Source organism: Leptosomus discolor, chromosome 8 (genome assembly GCF_034619465.1).
Source record: "Leptosomus discolor isolate bLepDis1 chromosome 8, bLepDis1.hap2, whole genome shotgun sequence".
In the NCBI taxonomy this organism is placed as follows: Eukaryota; Metazoa; Chordata; class Aves; order Leptosomiformes; family Leptosomidae; genus Leptosomus; species Leptosomus discolor.
This window is the reverse complement of record NC_141398.1, coordinates 58,559,726-58,586,446: the sequence shown is the minus strand read 5'-3', so window position 1 is coordinate 58,586,446 and position 26,721 is coordinate 58,559,726.

Sequence of the window (26,721 nt, the reverse complement as noted above, 5' to 3'; positions counted from 1 at the left end):
GTAATGATCCAAAATCCGCTTTCCCTTTCACATCCCTTTTGTGCTTATGGCCAAAAGGAGTACGAATATTCCCCAAAGGAAGATCAGAAGCAGAGGGAAACAACATTAATCATGCGTAACGACGCCTGGGAGATGATGTCAGCATGCTCCCTCCTCCCTGCTCGCCGCCGCTTGATGAGGACGGGGATATACAAACCAAGCTCTTCGGCTCTGTTGTAGCAACGTTCATGGCAGAGCAGCGGTTTGCTTCCTATTCTTGCTGTCTCAGTGCTGGCATCTCGTGACTTCTCGGAGTGACACTACGTCATCATCTCTCCTTTTCTCTGTAAGGACCTTTCCTCCCTCCTTTAGATCCTACTTTGGATGGGGGCGTCATTCCCAGCCATGGGGACCACAGCTACAGGAATGCACCTGCCCAACCTGCTCATAGACCCATCAAAGTCATGTCTATGGAACAGCAGGCATTAACAAGGTCTGTCCAAAACAGGTGGCCTCTTCGAGTGACTCAGTCATCCATTTCTGGCTCATCCAGGATTTGGAGGTGAGGGGAACAGCTGGGACAGGGAGATTAAACAGAGGAATTGGAGAAGATGGGACAGGCCCTTGTATGAAGGAAAACAATAGATCTGCATTGATTTCAATATTATAACCACAGAGAAACAGTGTGATTCATTTTTTTCTCCATCAGCATGATGGAATAGGAGTCATCCTCTTGATGCTGAAGCACTGCTTCAAGAAATGTTGCATTAAAAAATACAGACAGGCAGACATTTGCCTAATATTACTTCTCTGTATAAATGTTCACCATGGTTACCCCAGACAAAGTGCCTTGGTTTGAGAGGAAGAGGAGACCTACTCTTCTTACAGTATTGATCTATATGGGGCAAAAGCTAGAAAATCTCAGTGGTTCCTGATCCTAGGAACAATGTCCCACAAGTAATGATGGCCACAAGGCTGAAATCTCCGGATATGCATTATCACTGAAATTTTTCCAATTGTTATGAAGATGACTTGTTTCTGTATCTTCTCTTTCCCATCTCATTTTTTCCCCAAAAGTGAGCATGCTTTTGCTCCCAAAAGCCCTGAAGACACAGCTGTGGTCACTGGTGCGCTTCAGTATGTGATTCACCAAAATGTGAGACCTATGTATGGCCAGATCTTTCACTATAGATTTTCACATATGAAGGTGCGAATTTTGAGATTATTAAAGTATATAAATCGCTCACACAAATGGGAACAGATTTGTACCCTGAAACTGGGGCACTAAAAAACTAGCCAGCTAAACGTTACATATGTGCATACATACCTTGGGTCCCACTTCTCTTACCATTGTTTATTGTGCTATCCTACTTTTATGTAAAGAAGGAAAAAGTTCACTGGCAGTTGCTCTCTCCTATGAACAAAACCTCTATTCTACATTTTTAAAGCCTGCAGCTGAATAAACGAGAGAACCTGGCCTTTCTTTACAGGCAGGGGCTGTCAATATTATATGATGCTGGAGAAACACAGGGAGAAGTGAGGCAAGGAATGAAACACCAAGATTTTCTGTTTCAAATACCAAATGTCTGAAGCCAGTGTTAGGCTGTGCCAACACACTGAGGAATGAGTAAAATGTGAAACATGATCTCCCTAAGACGCTGGAAGACACAGAGGCTGGATTCTCAGAGTGTTGCTATTAAAAGCCCATTTGAAACTCTGGGCTCTCCTTTGGGAGGATAACAAGTAAAAAGAGTTTGCTGGTAAAGATTATATTTAATTCCATGTTTAGGATGCCTGGGCAGAGTATCAGGAACAACAATATATTCTCGGCGTTTCTCCCTTGATGGGCTTTCTGCAAGACTTTGTTGTTGTTGTTTTTGTTGGTTCTTCAGGGAGAGGGTTGCCTCTCTCCCTTGGGTGCATGAATGCCTGAAACGTCATTAGTTGTAATAATTAATCTTTGCTTCTGTGCAGTTTCGAGAGGCAGTGGCTTTATTGAATAGCCTTCTATCTAAATGTAAGCCAGATGCCGTTCTCGTAGCCATCACAAACACAAACTATTAGTTTTAGTTCAGGTCACGGCCAGTTTAGTTATTTGAACTTCTCTAAATTGTCGTGCCTCCCAGCTCTCTTGCTTGGCGAGGCTGGGGCACCGAGTCTGAACAGGGCAGAAAATGATCATTTTTTAAACCAAACTTTAAAGCCAGTGGAGAGCCACATTATTAAGACCAAGCAAGAGAGTTAAAATTTTCAATTCAATCGTACCAACATACTAACCTTCTTTTTTTAACTTCTCATGTTTTCTCTCAGCACCAGTGTTTGCAGCACATTCACATCCAAGGTCAGGTGGAGTCAGTCCTTGTGTTACAAATATTCCCTCTGAAGGCAGGAGAACAATTTTTTGGGAGCCAACTTACCCTACATGAGCGAAGCCCACTCAGCTGGGGACCTGGCAGATACTTACCTGCATTTACACTCACATATCATACAGACACTCTTTGTATGATCCTCATTATGACTTCATATCTGACATGCACATACCTGACTAATTAATAAAAACACTTTTGGTGGTCAAAGACCTGCCCCAGCAGCTCTAGGTGGAGCTTGGTTTGTGGGGTGAAGACATCCAGTCTCCATCATTCCTCTGAGACCTTCAATGAGAAGAAAACTTGGTCTACAAAGAGCATCAACTCCTGCCAGATCCAGACAAGTGGTGAGTGATGTTCACAAGACAATTGACGTGCAGTTTTGATGTGCTCTGTGACGGTGGTATTCACAAAAAGTTCAGGATCCGCTGGGCTGGAGCTGAGCGCAACAATCCAGATTTAATGAAGCAGATGCCTCGTGTCCAGAACTCTATCCACATGCCTTTCTTCACGTATCTGGATACTGTCATCTAAGGAATGACACCAAGGAACTTCTTCCGAGCATTTTGCCAATACAGGCTTGCAGCGAAGCAGCGTGCATGGAGGATCTGTCTCTGGAATCAGTAGAGCTCAAAGCATGTACAATATTTTCCAGTCTCCCGATGGGTTCTATGTAACACAAACAGAGTTTAACTTTTTAACTAGATCATTAAAAGTGTTGGCAAGAAGGTGTCGGTCATGTCACTGAGCTGGTGGCCGCATCACTGTAATTGCTATTAATCAATAGCATCTTGGAGCTGTTTTACTCAACTAACAGGTTCCAAATGGCTTGACGCTGAACTGAAAACAAAGAGTCTTTTTTTTCCCCCTAGTGTTCTTTTTTGCATTTTAAACTGCACATTAAAAATCTACATTCTGGATCCTGATATCAGATAATCTGAGTATAATTAATGCCTGAGAACATTTGTCCCCTGCCTTACTCTTACAAGAAGGAAGTGCGATATTCAGATTCTTTCTGTTATTAGAATAAAAAAGAAAATATATTAAATTTTAAAGTCAATAATTGGTGGAGTAGTAGCTACATGAGTGTCAAATTCTACGAAGGATGGGAAGAAAAGGAAGCTGAGGGACTTTATCCCAAAAGCAGATCAAAATCCAAGTGTTCAAACAGTAACTTAATTACTGCATCCCATTATTGAGATGAAGCGATTTCATCCTTGGTGTCCCGTGAAACAAGACTCCCAGCTACTGCATGGTGAGGAACAGATGGAGGAGTGTCAAGAATGATAGAAAGTTCACGAGTATAAATGTAACAAATAGGTTAACAGAAAGGAATGGCGCCGTGCATATCATAAAACCCTGCTAGGCTTCTCATGTTCAGATAAATCTTGATTTTGTAATGGGATAACATCAGGGCCCCCTGCTTTGGGTTTCACAAGTGATTAGGTCACTGATGTATGGGGCAGGGGATGGGAGAAGGGAGGAAGGGACATCACTGAGAGGCCTTAAATGACCTCTGCTAGATGCTCTTTGATACAGTAAGAAAAGCCCAGCTAGATGGTGCAGGATCGTTATTATTTCACTTTTAATTTTGTGGTGGCCTCGTTCCAAAATGAGTTTAACTGGAAACAAACTTGCTGAAGCCCGTGCAAGAAGACCTGATGGAGGGCCCAGAGGGGTGAAAAGCCCATCAGGAGAGCGGAGCAGCAACTTTTGTTGGTTGATATTCCCCAAATTTTGCTATCCACCTCCAGGCGTGGCAGGGCGAGGGAAGGACTTTGGCAGACCCTGGGGGTGGTCTGCAGAAAGCTCAGGAGAGATGTAAAATTTCCTCCAGCAGTGTGGTTGAACCCCACGATGATTTCCCCCCATCACTCCTGAGCAGGCACAACAGCATCTTCCCATTTCGCTGGGATGGGGAGCACCACCCTGAGTTCAGCATTTGTAATACCGTTCATTCATTTTCACATCCCCATTTTTTTTTTTCATTCCATTGCAAGAGCGAAGCCTTTTCTCAAACATAAAAATCTCTCTCGAGACAGTGATGGATAAACAAGCGAGGCCTCCCTTTTACAGGCGAGAAAAACATCAAGCTTCATTTTGGGCAAGGCACCCACCTATTCATCTTTCTTCGCGCTGTTCCTTTTAACACTGAAAATACCCCCGAGCTCTTGAAATCCTCAAGGTATATTGGTAACGCAGAGGTCAGTAACTTGATCTCGGCGCTAAAAAGACACTAACAGTTCTTGAGGGTAAAGGAAAGCTCGTTAATGATTTTAGCAGATGAACCAGGGGAGGGGGGGGGAGGGTCAGCTGGTAAATCCCATACTACCCTACAAAAGATAACCTTTGACTTCTCCTGACTCTCTGAACTGCACTGCCAGCAAAACCCCAAGTCCTTGTGGGACCAATAAATCCTTGGGTGTTCATATCAGAGATCCTATATCCCGGCTGTAAAACATGAGAATCCCAACACAGCCCAGTAGTTAAAAGTCATTGCCGATAAACCCACTGAGCTTCATTTACCAGCAGGCTGGGATGTGGCACTGAACAACTTTTCTTCAGAGAGGAAAAAATCCATTTCTGCCCTGGAATTGCAAAATAACCAAAACAACACATCCGTAGGCCAAGCGCTGCCCTCAGATATGTGCCGGCAGCTTGTGGAGAAGTCAATGAGCATTGGGAGTGTTTATCTGAGGGCAGGGTTTGGCACCGAGCCCCCTTGCTCCATTTATTCAGGCATGGAGCACACTGATGAAGGCAACCGGCCCCAGCCATGCCTGAGTGTCGCTCAGAAAATGAATTCTATCGAAAGGAAAATAAAGACTTGAAGCAAGGGGTGTTCGGGTTAGGAAAATCAAAAGATACTGCTATTTTTATTTTGAGGAGCAGGCAGTGTCTGCGGGGAGCATGGGATGTTGCTGTTTGGAAATTTGTGTTTAAAATGTGTTTCCCTTTCCAGAACGAAGCGGTGATGTGATGCAACTGTTCCGACCAGTGAGTGCTTTTGCGCCAACAGCACAACCTTTCTTTTACAGGATGGTGAAAGTGCTTCTTCAGTCTCTGGTTGGCTTTTGCCGGGTGCTGAAAAGCCAGTCTGAGGCAGAGACCTACCTCTCAGTCCTTGTTGCTCTCCTCCCAATCTGCCCATGACTTTGAGGGCTGACTTGCTCTGCCCCAGCTGGCCTCTCTTTAAAACAGACCTAATAATCACTTCCCTTTCTAAACGGCGAACGTCCATTCTCTGGGGTTTGGTGGACAATATGCAAAAAAATTCAAGGGCATTTCCATGTTCATGTCTGTGGTGAACGTCCGGGCCATGACCGCTGCCCAGAGGAGCAGGGAATGCAGAATCAAACCCTAACTGGCTTCAAGATGGAGCTCAAAGAGACTGATGTGGTAAGCTCTGATAGGAGGCGGTTAGATTTAGCAATGAAGAGGTCTCTTCAGCCTTGTGTCTTCTGCTCACATTTAGGTTTTTACACTCGTTTAATTGGATTGAAAACACTCACACAAACCTAGTTGTGTACATATGTTTGGCAAAGGAAAGTTAGAGGTAACCAGTGGTAATTTCAAAGGTCTTAGTTGTTTTATATCATAATGTATTTTTTTACAGTTCTGGCCTAGTAAAACAGCTCAGTTTCACCAAATCAGCATTACCAGATCACCAGCGGCACTGCTTGTGGAACAGGGAAAATAAAATTTTTATTCAATATTATGCCTTTCAGTAATGATAGCAATGAAGAGTCTTGTTTTATATCACATAAATATGCCAAATTCTTGTCCATTTTCCGATCATTTTTCTTTCCATTTTCCTGATGATCATCCATGTACGAGCCAAGATGAAATAAAGACATTATAGAAGAAAGTAAGTATTAAGATCAAGGGTTGTGAATATTTGCTCTTGCGCTGAACCTGAAAGGAAATCTCCATAAAGAAGTTTTTCCTGAAAGGCCAATGGGAAGATAACAGGAGCATTAAGATGGAAGATAGGATACCTATAAAAAGTTATGTTTCAAAAGAAGGATGTGGGAAGAAAGGGAAGTAGGGAAGGAAATGGTATTTTAAACCATATTAAAGTAAGAAGCAGGTTTCCTAATTCTGAAAGCCTTAATTAGTCCCCTTTTAAAAGTTCAGCAAAATGGGTTAATCCCAAAACATTGCATTAAATTTGCCACAGTTCCTGCCCTTCTATTTGTGTGGGTAGGAGTTTCACAAAAGACCTCAGTAAGAATAATCATAAAACAAGGACAGCAGCCCAACACACAGTGAACAACCCATCAGTAATAAACTGGCGTGCGTAGCTTAGAGCAACACTCCAATAACAAATTAGTTAGTGTGCACGGCTCAGCGCCGAAGGACAACCCAACAATAACAAACCAGTGTGTGCAACCCAAAGCACTCAAGAGCAACCCAACAATAACAAACCAGTTTGCATGCCTGATGGGAGAAAAGAAATTCAGCAAGGAAATGGATTTCAGTCTGAATTTTCCAAGGGGTTATTATTATTAACAACAGAGAGTTAAACTATTAATGTTTAAATGAAGAATAATACCTTCTGGAGCCCAATCCTGCTCCCACTGACTTTAATGGGACTAGGAATGGACCCAAAGTACCCTTAAGGGATTTAGCCAGCGAGGAGAACAAACTTCTACCTGTAACTAATGAGCCCACCACGGCAAATGGAAATTTTGTTCATCTCCGCTGGATAATGTGAGCTGGTCTTTATGGGGAAATGGAAACTGTTTAAGTCCTGGCACCAGGACTGTGCTTGTGGTAACCTGCTCTCAGATGCTACTGAGCTGGATCAGGGTTAGATCACCTAAAGCAAGGATGCCTTTCCACTTCGCTGTTTTCCTACTGTGATGAGATTCCCGGATGGGTCTTCAGATGGGATAAAAGTAGGCTAGATCCTCTACACAGACCACATAAATCATGCCTTATTGCATGAATCCCCTTCCAGCATTCCTTCACAAACAAAAACACCCCCCCTCACCCCCCCCCCCATTATATACATTATGGTCTAAGTATATTATGGTTACATTTTCAAGCCCAAATCCATCATCCAGGCCTCCCTGTGCAGAAGCCCTCTGTGTCAAAGCCAGGTCCCCCACAGCCTGCTGAGCAGTATCTGACTCCTGAGGTCCTAAGCACAGCCCTGAAAGCTCAGACCCAGCCAGACTCCTCGAACTTCACAGTTGGAACTCATCTCTGATACCTCCCAGATGCAAGCCCACGGAAAGAGCAGACAGCTATCAGAACTGATCCTTAGGAGAAGGCGTGGTTAATTGGAGATAGGGAGATATCTAGCCTGAAATATGTTCTTTAATAAGTGAAGATGCTAGTTATTCCCTTGCTGCCTTCCTTTTTTTTTCTGAGAATAAGAAGACCAGCTCCAGCCCTTCCCCCAGCAGCATGTCTCAAAAATAGCCCCTGTTGGGATTCATAGGGAAGAGGCTGGACAGAGTCACCCAGACATGCAGGAGCAGAACCAGCATCCCGTGCCTATGCTCCATCCAATACACCCATTCTCCTGTCTTGGTATTCTCTGACCAAAGGAGCTAGGAAAGCACCTTCATAAAGAGGACATTCTGCTGATGAGGAAGACAGGGAGAGATTTGGATTAGTAAGGCAAGGCAAATGCTATAGAGATTATGTGAGAGCTTTCTTTTTCCCCTTGAAAGACATAATCCCTAATGTTACAAACTGTGGTTTGGCTCCCACGTCAATTTTGCGCAGTGATTACTGCAGAGTGAGTCTTGATTCGGACCAGTTTAACTGGAACCAGAATACAGCTGAAGGTGTTTGGAAATTACTTTCAATCTTCAACACTCCAGAGACCTGGCTGGGAATGTAGCAAATAGATCAAGGAAATTAAAAGGAACATTGGGGTCACTACTACAGGTCAGGCGAGAAAAAGAAGAGTTGACCCTGATTAATCAGAAACATGATGCTGTTGAGAAGAGAAAGTATTTTGGGGTTTAGACTCTTGGCAAACAACAGCAAAATACCAACAACTGCCATTGGCTGGATTTTTTCCTTCCAACCAAACCAGAGGAAATTCCTGAACTGACAATGAACAGGAACAATGAGTGAGTCAGTACCCTCAATGCCAGAAATTCTCTGGATTTCCTAGCCAGACTGATGTCTTTGGAAGGTCATAGCGATATAGAGATACATTTCTGTAAAACTTGGGGGTTGAAGATAAGCCAAGCCAAGACGCAGATAATGAATGCAGAAATATTCCAACTACCCATAAAATATCACATCTTTGAAAAGAGGGAAGGCACCCTTTCTCCTTCATTCTTTCCTAGACTGTTTGCTCATTTATAGCATTATGTTGCTATTAGTTTTAGACGAAAGGTGCTCAGACGCTGCCTCTGATGATGACTGTGTAAACCACCTAAGAAGAGCTGTGGGAGGATAATGCTAAGAAATCCTGAATATTAGTACTTTTAACCTGTCTGCTCTGATTCCGAGAAGATTTTTGCCATTTTGCAAAATGGGTTCCAGGCAATACCTGACACCAAATATGAGTAAGAGTCAAATATTGCTTTTTTCAAAAGTGCTTATGCCTTGCTGTTCTATGTTCTGGGTTTATTCATGCTTACCTCTAACACTCATCAGCATAATTGGGGGCACAGTGTCGGGGCGCAGGGCTATTCTGAAAACCAGACTGGGCAAAATCATGTACAAAAATAAGTCTAATCAGTACAATTGGCATCAGGGTTCAAAATTCAGCCTGCTAGTGGTTTGTGCTGAGTTCAAGCTGAGCAGTTTACCTTCTGCACCTAAGGATGACACAGATACACGTTGACATGCTGACACAAGCTCAGTAAGTGCTCCGTGAGTGACATAAGCCCAGGAAGTGAGGCAGAAGTAGGCAGCCAGAGGAGAATGTGACCTTTAAATCCTAATGGGAGCCTGTCCCCTGGGCTCAACATTTTTTTTTTTTAAAGTATGTTACTCATTTGTTTACTTGCTACTAATTTAAATAGAAAACTGTAAACTTTATCTGTGGAACTTTTTTCCCCCCTGGTAGCCATAAAGTCCATAAAATCCCAGTTCCCAGTCCCGACCTCACACTGTTAGTACCATTACTAAACACACACACGTGATGGATAGAGGCTCTGAAGATATCCAGGCACACAAAACAGATACACAATGTGATATTATTACTGGCATGCTACAAATCTCAGTATTTTCAGCAAGTATCAATGGAGAAGTGACCTTCTTGCGATGTGAACACAACCAGAAACCACAGCCCCCAGGCCGTTTTTCAAATTGAAATTTCCTAATCTCACACTACTGTACCAAACACACAAATATGCAACAATAGATGGAAAGAAAATAAGGCTTTTCTGTATGAGCATTGGATTAGAAAGGAATGGCTGGAAAACCTAAATTGTAGTAGAAGAACATTCCAGCTTGGGGATCTGATGACACTGGAGCTGAGCTCTGCTCCTGTGGTTTACAGTACTACCAGACTGGATAACCTTGCGCTGAAACAGCTTCATCCGCACTATCCGTGTGTTGTTTTCCTCCACCGCAATCAGAGCAGCTACTGTTGTCATTAGATAAAGATGAAAAGTTAACCTGGGAAAAACAAGGTGGTTTTATTATTATTATTTGTTTATATCTAAAATTTCAAAGGCTACAGTGGGAGCAGAAGATATCCTCTGGAACACGCTGTCAGGAACTGCAAGTTGATACAGATGTATTGATTTAATCAGCCTGTATGACAGCATTTATTTATGCAAAACATCTGTGACAAAAATGTGGTACTTTGAAGGCACAGTGATATGCGCCTGGTCTTGTCTTGCACATGAAAATATGTGATAAGAGCATCCACATAACTTGGAAGGGTTGATTTTAGGGTGTATTTTCTTTATGTACCACCTATATTCATGTTATGCAGGGCAGCTCAGGGCCTAGGGAGGCCACAAAAGCCTTTTCAAGGACCGCAGTAAATTATAGATATGAATTCAAAACTGCAATCCAGCACACCAGATTGAAATGGGCAAAGAAACCAGAAAGAACAAATGTTAAGAAAATGGAAAAATTAAAGAGTGTATTTTTCTGGTATGTATTAGATACAAATTAAAGAGTTTTTTTAATCCATGGGAAGGCAAAACTTGTCTGCAATTTAAGAGATTGCATGATTGAAGAGAATATGGGGTCGTCATCCCTTAAACAGCAGTATGAGAAAATATTTGGAGTTCATACGTACACCAGCAAAAGTTTACATGATAAATCAGTAGCTTGAGTGCTTCCAGAATATTAGTACATATGAATGTGTTGAAACTATTGTTTCTGTTGTCTTTTTAATGCTACTGGGAAGCTTTTTGTGGTAAAGCAATAGAGTTATTGCCAGCTACATTATTACAGTCTCAGTCTAACATCTGCAATTACTATGGAGTAAACGGTTCGCATCCCATATGAAATATAAAAAAAATGAGGAACAGATTTCACTATTATTCTCTCTCTCTGTGAATTCTGTGACATTTTTTACTGTTTAATCGTGCCTGGGCAGTTTAAAGGTCTGGGAGAAAAGGAAGCCAAAGTGCTCATTTACAATTAGTGATGGCTAAACATTAAAAAAAAAAAAAATAAGGAAGAATTTGGTGGTTAAGAAAAATGCCAGAAGAGTTCAGACGATTATCAGAAATCCATGGAAACTCTCTCTAGAAATTAGACTTTATTGGATTCCCCTTCTCTATCCTGTTCAGCCCAAGGTGCTGGTTCTCCCTTTCCATGCAGTTCACAGCCTGGCACTCTCATGCCTCTCTCATGACCGAGCACCCACCCCTACAGCCACCCACTCTTAACAGAACCACCCATCACCCCATTTCTTGCATTTTCTTTCTCACACCCTGTTCTTCAGAGCTGGGAGGAGATCCTACCAGAAATATCCATCCAGCTAGCTTATTTCCTTTCTTCAAAGCTCTCCTTTAACATTTTCTTCTGCCACACTGCCTACAAGGAACAATAAAATCCACAAAAAGTTGGGCTTCCTGGAGTGAGGAAATAATTTTGACAATATTTCTGACCAATACTGACTTGCCTTTTCCTGTGTGCAGGCCGGCTTTGAAGGAAGGCCTTCGGTGTGGTTGCTCAGAAAGCAAAGGGCACAAAGTGTGCCAATAATTCACCATTTGCCCTATTTTAAGTGGCCTTCAGGATGGGCTCTGTTGCACAAGGTGTCTGAGAAGCTGGACCTCATGATCAGGACCTCACCCTTGCTGGGATGGTTTGGGCCATTCAGTGAGAGACATGGTGCTTGCACTCACTTCTTCTGGCACAGCGTGGCCTTGAGGTAAGGTTTAATTTGTGGGAAAGCCCTAGCCAACTAGGGTGGATTCCAGCCTTTAAAAAAAATATATGAAAAAACTTCTTTTGTGGAGCTGCCAAGATGTATGTTTCTTCTGCGTTGCCATCACAACCCTGGATAAGCGTTAGACAGCAAGCCCTCGATGCGATGCTGTAAGCCCTGATTCCATACTGGATATTTCTAATGCCAAAAACTACTCCAGAAGTAGCCAGTGCAGGCCTTAATACGCACAGGCTTTCCAAAAGGCTTTCACATCTTCAAAGCACTAGGCAAACAGGAGCTAATTAAACTTTAATTAATGTCTTGACAGGTAAAAGGTTTTTCATTTTGCTTTTAGCTAATGCTCATTCATTGCCGATGGAAATCACCTAAGACCCCAAAAAACACTCTCAGTGTAAAAAGACTCTGATTTGCTGCACATGTTTAGCTAAGAGCTGAGTGAACACTTTTTTGTAAATCTATTTATTTATTTTTTTTTTTAAAAAAATGCGATTTCCTTTTTTTTTCTCCCCCTGAATAAATATATGTAAAACAGAGGGGAAAGGTTAAACACCGAAGTGCAACTGGGCATTAAAACAAAAGTCCATTCTCAGGGTGTAACTGAAGTGTTCGATCCTTTCCTCAAAAGTGTTTACAGCTCATTTTTGTAATACGAGTCTAAGTGGATATTGTAGCACACAGCATGGGTCTGTGCACAAACACATTCCTGTTTGTGATCTTAAAAATCATAACATTCTTTGAAATATGAAAATCCTGAGTCTTGATGCAATCCGTGTTATTGAACTGATGCAAGATATCTATATGTACTGGATTATCTTGCAGCATTCCGGGGATTTGATAAAGACCTGCCTTAAAAGCATAGCCTTTGTAAGGTGGTAATGAAATGACACAAACTGTGCAGTGGTTCAAAAAGGTGCTGAGTGTTCCTCCTTCCCTGCTTAAGCTTCAATGGAACTGCTCAGTATTCAGGTTCTTTGGAAAAGCAGGTCATTTAAGACCAAAAAGATGATTTTCAGAAGCAAGTAGTGACTTAGAAACTCAGGGCTCTCAACATAAAATCTTGATCTTGCTGACATTAGCAAGAAAAGGTCCTGGTGTCTGGAGGAGCTTCAAGATCTCGTGTGCCCATCTGCATTTTTTTTTAATCCAACGTCTTATTGCTAAGAAGATTCTTTGACTTGTTCATGGCCTAAATCAAACCATAGCACAACAGGTTTGTTGAGTGCCTCTCCTTCAATCTGCCACATGGTTCCTGTGGTAAGTGACACCCCCAAGGACACCTCAATTAGAAGGTCTTAGACCCTGCAACACGGCCCATGCTGTAGAGCAGAAGTACCTGCTCTCTGACTCCTGTAATGGAAGTGGTTTTGTGGCAGGAGCATGGGCCCCAGTGCCAGGTAGGAAGACCACGTTATGTTGCCTCCTGCCAGCTCTAAACGGCTTCCAGTAAGAGAGCTAGGCCATATGGTTGTGTGGACATACCCCAGTACATATAGACTCCACCTGTGGTTTGGGTGTACCACAAAGACAACACGGGAATTGGTGCCCACATTTGGGCATCTCGTTGGGAATTCTGGTCAAAAACCACTTCAAGAAAACTGGACCTGGACCAGCTTGTCCTATATCACCTGATGCTTGTGCTGGGAATGTAAATGATGCTTCTTCCCTCTTTTATCACACCTCTGGTGTTGTCCCACGTACGGCACTTTGGCGGTGTGTTCTGGCAGGGGTTGCTGAGAAATATTTTGAAACCTTGGAAGGAGGGAGGATGGAGCCATAAGCTCTCAGAAACCCACGTTCATTTGCGACTGAGAGCTTTTTGGATACACTCACTGCATTTTTAATAACGAGACCATTGGCAGAACTTTCTAAAATCGTTGGTTTCCTGCACCAGAATGCAAAGAGAGCCAAACCCTTTCCATTGAGTTTGCTGTCGATTGTTCTTTTTTCTTGCTTTGCTACAGGAAGCATTAGAAGCCAATATCTTCAATAACTGGGATCCAAGCAGCTTTCTCACTTCTCCTTGATGTTTTGTTCAGACCAACTTATATAAAAAGTTTTGCAAATTCTGATCAAGTTTACCATTAGAAACAATTCCTGTTATTCAACATTTTCCTTTGTTTATTATAATCTTATTTCTCCTAAGTTTCTTCTTACGTCAATCAAACAATTTCTTTCCATTCCTAGTGGTTTACAGCCCTCATATACATGCAGACAGTTATATTCTCTCTTAGTCATAATTTGGCCAACTCACACATATTTAGATCTTTTAATCTTTTCTCGTAAGACAGTCCCCTTTGGCTCTTCATCATTTTTATTACTTTTTTTTCTTTTTCCTTTCCCCCCCTCCCCCTCTGAGCTCTCTCTGTGTTGTTAATATCTTGCTGAGGTTCCCAGAATGGATTAGCATTCAAGAAATCAGACAATCACCATTACTACACTTTGGCAAACTGTTACCTCTCTGGTTGATTAAGCTTTATCTCTCTCTGTGGAGTCCCTCTAAGTGACAAGTTTTCCACTGCCATACTGTACAGCCAGCAGAGATCAAGTGTGCTGCCTTGTTGATGGTCATGTACAGTTACTCCTACAGGCGTGTAAGCTCTTTCTGCTGGAGATGACTTAGCCTGAGTTCTTGAGGGCTTGCAGTAGCTCAGCTGCAGTGTTTTCTACACATCTGCAAACTCAATGAGCATTTTGTTTGCTGTGTCTTCCAGTTTGCTAATAAAGAAATTAGATCAAGTTAGGCTTAACTCATCTTCCTCTCCAACCAGAACCCTCTTCGTCTCCTCAAACCTGACATGTTGAAATTTATCTTAGGTTATGGTATATCAGTCAATGCAGACACCACAGGCAAGTACTTCTATCCAGGCCAGATTGAGTCAATCTTTCAAATAAGATTTTATGAGACTATCAAACTCTTCACTAGAGTACAGATATATGTGCCCAGAACCCAAAGTAGCTATTTTAAACTTCCTGGCCAGGCAATTAAAGTTGGAGTAGCTGGTCACAAGAGTGTCAATACCTCTTATGGAGGTCTTCTGCTAGTTTAGAGCCAAAAGTAATGTTTTTAAACTAGCTTTCCTCCCTGCTAAAACGCTCTGAGCTTCAACTGCTGTATCAGCACATCACAGTTGTTTAGTAGTAGGAGAAAATCTGGGCACACGTCCTTGACCAGACAGATCCAACTGTTGCTCCTGTGGTATTCAGAAGCGAAGCCAAAGTGAGCCTAGACACCACATCAACTTGTTAGTGTCCTGCTGGGCATTAGCTAAATCACCTTGTCTTTTGGTTGCTCTGCCACAGGTACACAGCGCCAAGACGGGCAGAGGGGGTTGATGTCCACCCATGCGGGTATGCCCCTGCAGCACCTGTGGGTTGCTCTGGGTCATCTTAGCAAAGGCAACTAGGAACTGGGAAAGGAGAAGTCCAAGATCTGAGGCCGCTACACATTGGCTTGTCATCACCTGACTTAATAGTTAACATTATTATTAGATTTAAGAGAGAACATAAGGAATGCATTTGTCTGGAATTACTTATCACTTCGAAGTCTAAGAAGAAGATATGAACAGCTTTAGCAGGTCAGACTGCAAGTCCACGCCAAGTAACCTCCTATCTGCAACAGTAGTGAGAGCTCAGGAAAGAGTACAAATGTAAGTCAGTTCTACAGTGATACTTCCCCCTAAATCCTTGCCCAGCTTACAGTGGTTTCTGGCTCAGGCACTTTCTGAACCAGACGTGGCGTCTTTCTGTTTAATACAAAACCCAGATGGATTTTAAAAACCCCTGATGAGTTTTTCTTTCATGAATATATCCAGTAAACTTTTAGCACTCCCAGTATCCTGTGGCAAGGAGTTCCACAAGATGACTAAGCATGGTGTCAAGAAGGATTGCTCCTTCTCGGCTTAAACTGCAAGCTACCAGCTTCATTTCATGCTTCTAAGTGTTTCTGTTAGCAGAAAAAACAGCAAACAGCTGCTTGCTATTCTCTCCTTGTCGTTCATAATTCCTGAGAACTCCATCCCCTCAGTCATCTCTTTTCTGGCTGGAGAAACCTAGTCCTTTTAATCGTTCTCACACTGAAGTCTTTCTAAGTCTTTAATTATCCTTGGCGCCCTCCTCTAAGCCTGTTCCAGTTTGACTAGTTCCTTTAGGAGCTGGAAGATTTCAGGTATTTCAGGTGCAGATGCACCAAAGATTTATAAAATAACACCACCGTTTTTTAATATGCTTTATTGCTTCCTTAATAATTTCTAACATTCACTTTGCTTTCTGAGAGCTACAAATGGAATCTGTTTCACAGGATAATCACTTTTATAGGATTCTCTGTAATAGCTCTAACTCTCCTCAGTGATAGTTTAAAGTATATCGGAGTTAGAGTTAGCTTAGAGGATTTCCAGGACCTTCCTCTCCCATGTACATCACTTGACATTCATCTACCCTGAATTTTACCTGATGTTTTATCACTCAGCCATGTACTTCCAGATGGATTTTTGGCATCTCATCACAGTCAGCCTTCATCTTTAGCCCCTGACTAATTTGGTACTATCAACAACGTGTTCTCATCAGTCTGTCTTCATTCTCATATTATGACTTCTTTTCAGTTTTTCCTAGGACTGATGCGAGATCCCAACCTATCTGTCAAGTGGAGTGACCCATCCAGATCTACAGCTTTAGGGACTGATGAAATACCATGGAAAGCATCCTTCTCTGCTAGGATGAGTGATGTGGGAAGAGAAGTAGGAAAAAAATTCCTCTTATTCCTGGAAATAAATTACAATTGTTCTTAAAGCCTGCAGACGTCTGGCTATTACATCATCTGAGGCTCTGGTCTTTCTAGCTAACAATCACTAACAAAGGAGATGCATTTCCCTCAAGGAATTTCACCATTTACACATCTGATCTTAATTCTTGTTGGGCCAAAACAAGAATAGGAATAAGTGACTTTTTCAGTTTATGTTTACTTTTTCCCAGGCCACAAAACATCCATTGACTATGAAACTTAAATTTACTGCATAGTAAATGCCTGCTTTTGTAATGAGTTAATAAAGCTGTTTCATAAATAATAGCAGAAGAAGCTACAGATGCCGACCTAAGAAAAAAAGATACATATAAGGAACATTCGGTTTTAATCTGATTCTTTATGAAATATTTATCACAGTATCTGAGAACTGAAGAAATTTGGTTCTCCCTAGCTGGTCATCCTGGGATGTCGAAGTCAGCAAAGAGGTGGCAAGAGGGATATCTCATGTCTTCTGGGAGTTATAAACCACACTTTGAGACTACAATTCGTTTGTTTACTCCTATTTCCTCATCCCTGAGAGAGGGAGGATGTTTCTTTGCTTACTTACATGGGAGAAGGCATTAATTTAGAAAGTATAGTGGAAAACACAGAAACTTGGATCAACAGTAGCCCTGCCCAGGCTTGGTGGTTATACACAAAACGAGCCAGGAGCAAATCCCTTGCCCTGGGGTGGCAGCGCTTGCAGCCCCATAGCATCGAGCCATTGGAATGGTCCCTGGGATCCAGGGATTGCCTGGGAGCGCTGCTCAGACCCACGTGTCTGCCCCACCCTGCGTGTCCATTTCTTGACGGGCAGAAAGTGTGGCTGAGCAAATACGCACGTTGGGCCAGGAAGGGGAATAAACCGTGATGTTGATTACTATCTAAATATTGCCCCCTTTGAAGTGAGCAGGTCTGTGTTTGGGGAGGATCGAATACTCTTTCCTCACAGTTTGAGGCACATCATGAGTTATTTTGTGTTCTTGCTATCGGGAACATTATTTCATTGCAGCCTATTGCAAAGGGCTAAATAAGGTAAAGGGCAGGGGAAGGCGTTAGGACACAGACGCCCTACGGTCAGCAGCCTGCTGTCCCCCTGGAAAATGCCTACGCTAGAGCACAACACAGCCATCAGCTGTCTTCCAGTGCAACTGCTGGGTGGGGAGGGCAGGAGGGTCAGGCTGCCTTCCGTGCCCCCTTCTGCACTGCCCCTGGCCCTGCAGCGCCAAGCGAGGGTCCAGCAGCCGGTGGAAGAGCAAAGGTGGGGTAACTGTCCAGGGGAAAATCTCTCTGCCGTGCACCAGCCCTCTGAGATCTGAGCTTTGTTCCTGCCTGGGAAGGATTTATTCTTTCCCTTTCTCTTTATCCTCCATCGAGCAAACGGTAGGGCAATAAAGTGAGGACAATCGGATCTGCACACATGAGGAATGTGGTCGATGCTGTATTCAACCCCTGCCACACGTGCACAGTGTCCTGTATTTTAAAGGTGTATTTTGGAAATAAGCCTCGTTTTTTCTGTCATTTATTTAAATTCTCTTCTTTCTCCCTAAGCATCTGTTACAGGAAAAAGTCAGTGGGTGTCAGTGTCATTCAGGATCAGGCCGGGACAAGTAGGGCTTGCTTACGTCAGTGCTTTTCAGGGTTTTACCACATTTGGATGCAGCATGGAGTCAGAGATCTGGGATGAATTGCTCTTCTGCATCTTCTTCTTGTGCTGCTGAGATATAAACCAGAAAGCATCAGCTTGCAATAAATTCACAGATGTGTTAAGTAACACACAATGGAGGTCCTTTCAGCAAACTGTCAAAAGGAAAAGACTACACTGGGAGTAGGAAAGGGCAGGCTGCCTCTCTGCTGAATTTGGCAGATTGGATTTTACATCTGCTCCCCAACCTATTACAACCTCATTTATCTGCTTCATCCCCATCCCTTGTCCTGCCTCTGCTGCAGACAGTGGCTGTGCTAAGGCACGCGTAAGGATCGGGGGCTTCAGCCTCTCCAGGGCTGCCGGAGCCGCAATAACAACGCCAGTGCTGAGGAAAGTTTCTGAGAGCTTAAGGGGTTTGGCAGGTATTGTAACGAAAAGGAGGGAAGCTCATGCAGGGACCGTTTTCTTAACCACAAATAAATCAGATATTTGGCATTTTCTGAGTTGCCGCCCTCCAGAAAGAGCAACATATGACTGGCTGTGTGAGGATCAAGTGTAATGGACAGAGGGAAGAAAAAAGGACATATATACAGGTCCAAGCCTGCAGTAAGAATTTCCATGCCATACTGAAGACTTGGGCTGGTACGCCCTCAGCAGAGCTACTGAAAGATATGGCTTTTATGGCCAGAGATTATTTTCTTCTGAATATGAAAACCCAGAGATAAAAAGGACTCTATTTACAAGTGTTGGAACAGAAAAGTTCCAAACTGCATCCCTCACCCAGCAAAGATTTCTGGGCTGGGGTGGGACCTGAGTGGGAAGTCAGTGGTACTGGGTATGCTATGGGGAATGGTCCACCACACTTTGCCCCTGGTGCTTCTGGCCTCTTTTGCACTCTTTGCCACAGGGAGCCTGAGAATTACACCCACATAAACCCACAGAAAGAAAAGAAACTAAGTAAAATCCAACTTTTCACTTATTCCATACAAGCTTGATCGTCAACCATCTCCTCAAATGACTTTTTGGGGTGGCCCACCTAACTTGGAGAGTTATGGGGCCCAGATCAGGTGATCAGTGGGAGGAGTGCTGCAGTGCCAGCTCCCCTCGCATGAGCAGGGATAAGACCCTCCCTCCGTGTACCCCCAGCTGTCCAGGTTGGGAAAGCCCTGGAGCTTTCTAGGTTCATAAATGACGTTATCTATAGCATGTGCAAATAAGTGCACCCACTGATTCTGTTCTGGGGTATTTAAACAGAAGTCATGTTTTCAAAGCTTTCTGTCTGAAAAATGAGCTGAAGGAGGTACCTCATATGAGTGAAACTCCATAACAGGAGCCTTCCTCCAATTATTCCTACATACTGGGACAACAAATGTTTCTAGCTGGGAGCCTTGCCACTTTGCTTCCTTCCATGTAGAAATAAGGGAAAGTTGAGAACTGAGGTTGTGGATCCCTGCTGTACCCCTGTAAAGTAATAATAGCAGCATCAGTAATAGCTCTTAAATCAGGAGGACTTGCTGCAGCCTGCTCCCACGAGGCTTGCATGACAGCACTTAACGTTCACAGGAATGACATGTTCCCAGCAAGAACATTCTCATTTGCATTATGGCAGGACATGGAGACCCAAGTTAGATTTTAAGTGTTGAGCAAACTTGATGTGACAACATAGTCCTTGTTTCCATACCGTGTTTAGTCTAAGCTAACCCTTTTCAGACCTCCTCCCTGCTCCGAATGAAAGCTTTGTGAAAAGGCACGCGCAAAGCAACAGCGAGGAATAAAAGTACGAAAGCAAGAGAGAACAGGAGGCAAAAGGCACTTGAACCTTCATTGACTCCAGAATTCCTGTAAGCCCTCAGACTTCTCCGTTTTCTCATAAAGGTAATGAGATTTCAGGCTACTCTCTTAATTACCAGAATGTGGAATGAACTCCTGCATGAGTAACATCATTGTCCACTTTTGAAAAATAATAAAATCAAAGTCAGGTTAAAAATTCGTTATGTTTTTCTACGCAAACACTACGCCAAAGCAGAGTGTTTTGTTAACACATGGGTGAGAAATAAGCTGACATGTGTTGTGTTAGCCACAAAGCCAGTGATAAGTCCAAAGTACATGGAGGAAGATGTCATTATCAGACCAAACTACGCTCTCCAGCTATAGTCTAAACTATTCCATGGGTAACTATTCCTGATTTTGTAAAATGATAAAATTCATGTTCTTATGAAAGCACAGCCTCCAAATTGTAAGGAGTCCAGTGTTCAGATCCAAATCTCTTTACAGCAGATAGAAATGACTCATTAACATCAACATGGCTTGGGTCAGTCTCCTATCTGGGAAACTCCTTAAAATAACGATGAGATTTTACATATGTACAATCCACTGAATTAATGTTAGAGTTTTATTTGTATACTCAGGTAGGTAAAAGTTGAAACGTAAGGAAACTGTTGTGCTCCCAGGGGACAGAAAAATTAGGAGAAAACTGTATCCTACCAGAAAAAAAATTAATTCTCCTTGTAGGATGAACATTTCAAAACAGAGGACCAACTTAATGCACTTAATGATTTTTAGGAGCACAAATCCCAGAAGAGATAACAGGACTTCATTTTTAATTTAGCTATATATCCTTAAAAAATGCTTTCCCTAATTATAAAGCTGTTCTTACAGGTATGAAGTGTGCATATTAGATGTACACAGAGGAAGTATAATGTGCTATACTCATTAAAACAACCAGAAAATATCATGCATTTTAAAGAAATAATTCAATGTGGGGTATTTGTGTTCAGCTCGAAGGTACCTAGCAATCATTTTAACTACAGGAAATTATAAATAGCATTATTTTTTCTGTTTTCTTTTTTTTTTCTTAAATAGAAAATTAAGATCTGTATCTTGTACTGCAAGAAATATACCATTAAATATAGTAATGTTGTACAAATTACAGAAAACTAAATGTAGATTCATAATAAAATATAATGCAATAAGTTTCTGTTTTTCATAAATAAGTATGATATAACATAGAAAAAGGTTTTCACTATTAACGATATTTTTAAGTACTATACTGTGATTTTAAAATAGAACTGGTATCTGCAACCTCAACAGTAACACTAGTGTTTGTATCACTCTAATGCACTGGTTGCTAATGTTATTTCGTACTGAGAAGAATATTTTATAATGCTCCATTTCTATATTGTGCCTCTTAATGTGCTCTATGATTTACGACCGATTTTGTTTTTCAGATCAGGAGTTCGGTGTTTCAGAGAAATATTTTGCCAACTTTGTTATTCAGTTTTTAAATTCCATTTCAGTGTTAATGTATTTTTAAGGAGTGAAGCTAAAGAACAGAAATAGCACGTATTTTTTGAAAATCATACAGCCTTGTATAGTTTTCAGATCCAGCCTATCATTCATCATCATCTCCCTGCTGCTTTATAACCACTAATGTTATTATTCCCTTCTTTTTTTGCTAGGTAGAAATATTAATGAGATATCATTTCCCTGCTTTCATAAAAATCTCTCTCATGTTGCTTGTTCAGTGGATAGAAACTCAAAAGTCAACAAGTAGCGAGACCACCACTGAAACCCCATACTCTGGCTTTCAGCTCCGTAAACTCACAAAACAAGCTTCACGTTTCACCCTTGTTCCCTGGTTTTGCTTTAAGCTGCACCGAATTTCAGAAGCAAAAATTCTTCCCATCCCACACTTTCACCATCAAAGGACCCAGTACATTACGACGGAGGCAGATCGCAAAAAAAAACCCCACAAACAAACAAGCGGGCAAACTGATTAAACACCAGCAAAAAAAAGGTCTTAGACATTAGATTTCCTGAGCTCTTTCCCCTCTCTCGCTGCACTACTTACTTGTAATTACGTCGGGGGCCATTCCTTCCTATTCCACAGGATAAACTGGAATATACTGCTCGGCAGTTTTGTCTCTAGCTCTTTAAACACTAGAGACCTTATAAGCAAACAATCTTTTTTTTTCTGCCCGTTATGAAATTTTAATGATCTTCCAAGGCTCTCAAAATCAAACCAACTTTCTTCCCTCCCCCTGCCCCAAAAACTTGGCTTCTTTGTACCTTTTGTTTCAGAACTGTGCCCAAACTAAATATACTAAACCAGGAGGGAACTAGAGCTTTCAAATAAGGGTTAAAGTGGCCCTTGTTTTCCTGCGTCTCTTCCCATTCCTGGTAAACTGCGGGAGCATGCATGGGGAGCGTTGGAAAAAGCAGGTTGGGGAGTGGAAATTGGAGCAGAGATGCGGTCTCTGGACAGAGAGTCCTCAAAAGGGGTTTCATGGAAGGGATGAGAGTGCCAGCGCCGGCGTACGCCAAACAGCTTTGTGATGGATGTGTTTATCCTTAAAACTAAGCTCCTATTCAACGCTGCAATAGCCGGGCTCGGGCAGGCGGATGGCAGGAGAAGCGTGCCGGGCGAAGACAGGGTGTATGTTAAGGCGCCTTGTTTAAGCACTCCCTGATGTGTCAGTGCAACCGTTTACGTTAAAGGTGATCTTATGGATCACCATAAGGGATTCCAAAAGGGCTTTATTTTTCCGGGAGAGAGGACAACCTCCCTCCGCTGCCTTCCCCACCTCTGGGCACGGCTGGACTCAAAGGACCGCAATGTACTAACAGGGAAGCTAAGAGGTGATGATAAATGCTGTGAAATAAGTAAAATGTCTGGTTAGTCCCTGTTGTATTTTCTCAACTCAATACTTGCCTGGAGATCACGGGTAGTGCCTTAAACTCTGCCAAAGGTATCTTCGCAGTTCTTTTCGATCTCCTTCACCTCAGTACCTCCAGTTTCATAGTATTTGCCTCCTCTGTAACACCTTCTGCTCCCAATCCTGCATTGCTCAGACATAGATGGAAATTACAGCCTATCTGGGCATTTCCTAATTTATGCCAAGTGCTTTTAGCCAGAAAAGCCATTCGGAGATCTGGCTAGGAATCCTTAAAAAGCTGCTTTGTACCCCTGAGATACAGCAAAGCAGTGATTAGAAGCAGTGTTAGAAGGTTGCAGCCCAAATTTCCTCACTTCAAAATTTGATATCTGAAGAGCACCAGCACAAAACGTGACCTGACTGGAGGCTGGTAGGAGCTAAACGTCGCTGCAAGAACCCATGGAGCCCTCTCTGCTTCCAAAGGCAGGTTTTGGAAAAGGGTGATGTGCAACACTTGATAAGATTAATAGAGATGTGGGAAGTGTGGTAGGAATTTCACAACTTCCAGGAGTGTTACGTTACCTCAAGATGAGGAGATTTGACTTAACTGCTCTTGGTTCCAGAGCAGGAAGATGTTTGGTGGCTGTCCCATCCCCATTTTATTGTCCTCATCAGTCCCTCAGCTTATGGATGGGGGCGAAGGGAAGAAGTAGCTATAATAAAATCCAAGGGAAAGCATTTGGGGTGAGAAGGAGAGGAAGAATTAGAGGTGGTAGGGTACTGGGGAACTGGGGGGCAGTCAGGAAGCCCTGGAGCATCTCTCTTGACAACAGCTTAGGGAGAGCAACTGCCATGTCCCCATAAAGGGGGGAAGGGGCGGCACTTCCAAACTGCCCCCGGCCCCCCCTCATTTAGCGTTTAACCCTCTGCAAGGGGACAGCACACAGCTGAGCGCTGCTGAGGGCTGGCCTGGGAACGGGGTCTGGGTTAGGATTCGCACACGTCAGTAACTCACTCCCACGGCCCTGGGCAGCATTGTTCTCTAAAAGCAGACATGTTTCCTTCCAAGTAGCAGACATGGAAAGAAAAACACACACAAAAACAAATCATCTTGTCCTTCCTTCTCCGGATGGCGAGCAGCCCACTCCTGCTTGTCACTGAGGCTTGAGGTGGACGCGGTCCCAGTCTGACAGAGGAGATGAGGGGATGAAGAAGTCTCCCCAATCCCTCTTCCTTGGAAAATACACTCCTGAGGATGGCTGACCCTACCAACCTTTCTGCTTGACCTCTCCTATGTGCATCTCCCTGTTACCAGCCCATCTCAGCACATCTCACGGGAAGGAATGGGATACTTGGGGTTTTTCCACGTGTCAAACTCTTTCTGCTCTGTTGGGAAGGATCCGAATTAGCTCATGGCTCTGTGAGGCTTCACTAACATTCACCCCGTGCAGCTCCCTGCCTCTCTGTAAGGTCTGGAGCTTTCCTAACGCCCTTCAGGTGTCTGGGGCTGCAAGGCTGCGGCCAGAAAGAAATCACAGCAGAAAGAGCCATGGGCTATTGCACCCCTCCTCTTGGGCTGCATCCAGTCCTCGTGCCCTGAAGGCACTGAAGCACAAGGTAAAGCTCTGAAGATAAAAGGGCCTGGGTGTTTTGAAGGGGATAAACCCACCCTTTGTGACAGGATCTCCACCGGTTATTTCCCTGGCTCCGTTTGTGTCCCTCACCTGCTCTTTTTTTAAGCTTTCCCTCCTCACAAAATAATGGGTAAATCATAACAGGCTAAAAACATGGTTGGGCATCTGTCCTGCTGCTGGGGCTTCTGGCTGCTTTTAGATCATTAAACGGGCCTGGCTCTACGCAACCTGACAAATACGAGGTGAACTTTACTCCCGGGTCTGCCACCTTCACACAACAAGGGCACATATTCCACAGCTGGGGAGCTGTTATTCGACTCGGACTGTACCACAGGTCAGAATTTATGGCTTTGTTATTATTATGTTTGTGAGTTTTACGGCCACACGGGTCCCGCGGGAACCCGCAGCACTTTCGCTTGGCCATGTCAGTCAGACATTCATAATGCAGCGAAGAGGAAGCATTGAAAATGCTGGGAATATCCTGTCTAACACTGTCTCTCATCTCTCTGACCCTCAGGTAAGGGCCAGACTTTGTTTGCACCCAACCTCGGAGGAAGCTGATAAAGGGCATAAGAGGAACATGGAGGGGGAGTGCATGGCAATGAAAACTCAGCAGCGTTACTGCCAGACACCTTTGCTGCCCTGTTTGTTCCCTCTAATGACACATGTCCCAAATTTCCTGATCATAACAGTCATCATGTTGCGCTTGGTGTTTTATTGCTTTCTGATGTCGAGCCAGGAGCTTCACAATGGGAGTTAACCTGATGTTAATGAGTTTAACCACTCCAGTCCATCTGCTGACTCCTCAGAGTGTTAATGGCTTGGGGTGGGCTCAGAGAGGTATTTTTGCTCACATACAGTGTGTAAACACACCACACTCTGCCCGGATTTCTCTGTGAGCCACATCCAGCAGCGACGACAACTCAAAAAGTTTGCATTTTGTCTCGTGGATGCCCGTGGTTTGTCAGGGATGGTTTTCACTGGTGGGCTAAACTATCTGGTGTGGGAGCCTTTCCCCAGCAAGTGAGATGGATGGATGCCAGTGAACATCTGTCAGGCTTCCTTGTGGGCACTGCATAGTGAGCAAATTTCTGTTGCAATGTTGCAAGGTCACTGACACGGTGACATCTCCTACTGGTACCCAAGATGAAGGCCTCAGTGAGAAGACTAAGCCGTCTGGTGTGGTTAGCTGCCAGATATGCTCTTGTTTGGCCAGCTGACCCCCTTGCAGTAGCATGGTCCTTCCCCACCAAGCTCCTCCAGCCCTCAGGGATTCTTCACTCTTTAGAAAAGTCAAAAGCTTCCCAAGCAGCAAATGCCCTCACCACTAAGGAGCACCAGTACCATCCATCATCCACAGCCAAGAGCTGATAGCGGCTGTTTCATTGCCCACCTTGCTGGGGACATCTGGGCCAGGGACGAGGGCATCTGATGGAGGTATTGTAGGCCAGGTCTGAAATCTTTGCCCAAGCCACTGGCCTCTGAAGCCATAAAACACCAAGGTCAAACCATCCTGAGAATTTTTCCCTCATTCCTGCTGCTTCTTTCACCCTCTCCCAGGCAGGGCAGTAACACCCAGACCTCCAGGAGCCATCTCTCTTAACAGGCATCATGTTAAAGGCAACAATGGCATTGTATTTTACAAGACCTGAGGTTTGACATTCCTCACATTTGGATGCAGAAAATATTCAAGCAATGTCATCCTTTCATTGCCTGTCCATCCTGGATGAACAAGGGTGTGCAGATATGTGTAATTACCATTGGGATCCACAAACCTCTGATTTGCTGACAGACCGTGCAAGCTAACCTTGCAATTAGACATCAGACTTAGAAACTATATATAATAATAAATGTATAACTCCCTGGTATCCAATGATAGCACAGGATAAATTTTCTAACCACTCTTTTTTTCCTCCCTCCTGTCTGAAAAAACGATTTCCTTCTCCACCTGTTCAGAGAATATATCATCTTATTTCAGCATACCTCACTGCCTGCTGGGGAAGGGGAACGGGATACCCGCAAGCAAAGGCCAAGCCAGGAGTCCTTTAACCTAATAAGGCAGGCAATGCTACAAAGGCATCTACAATTCCCCTTGATTTTTCTCTGGGGAGGCAGGTGCTATCTATCCTTGAGGAGCACAAACATCTGACATGGCCGTGGCTTTGTGTTGTGCCTTTCCCTCGCTGCTACACATTTCTGCACTAAGGCATTTGCTGGCTTTCCCCCAGAGATGGTGAGATCTTTTGCAGCAATTACCCAGAGCACCCACAACGGTTGGGTTAGTGTAACCGCCACCTGCCTCCTGCCTGTAAATCCCTGTCTCGGATT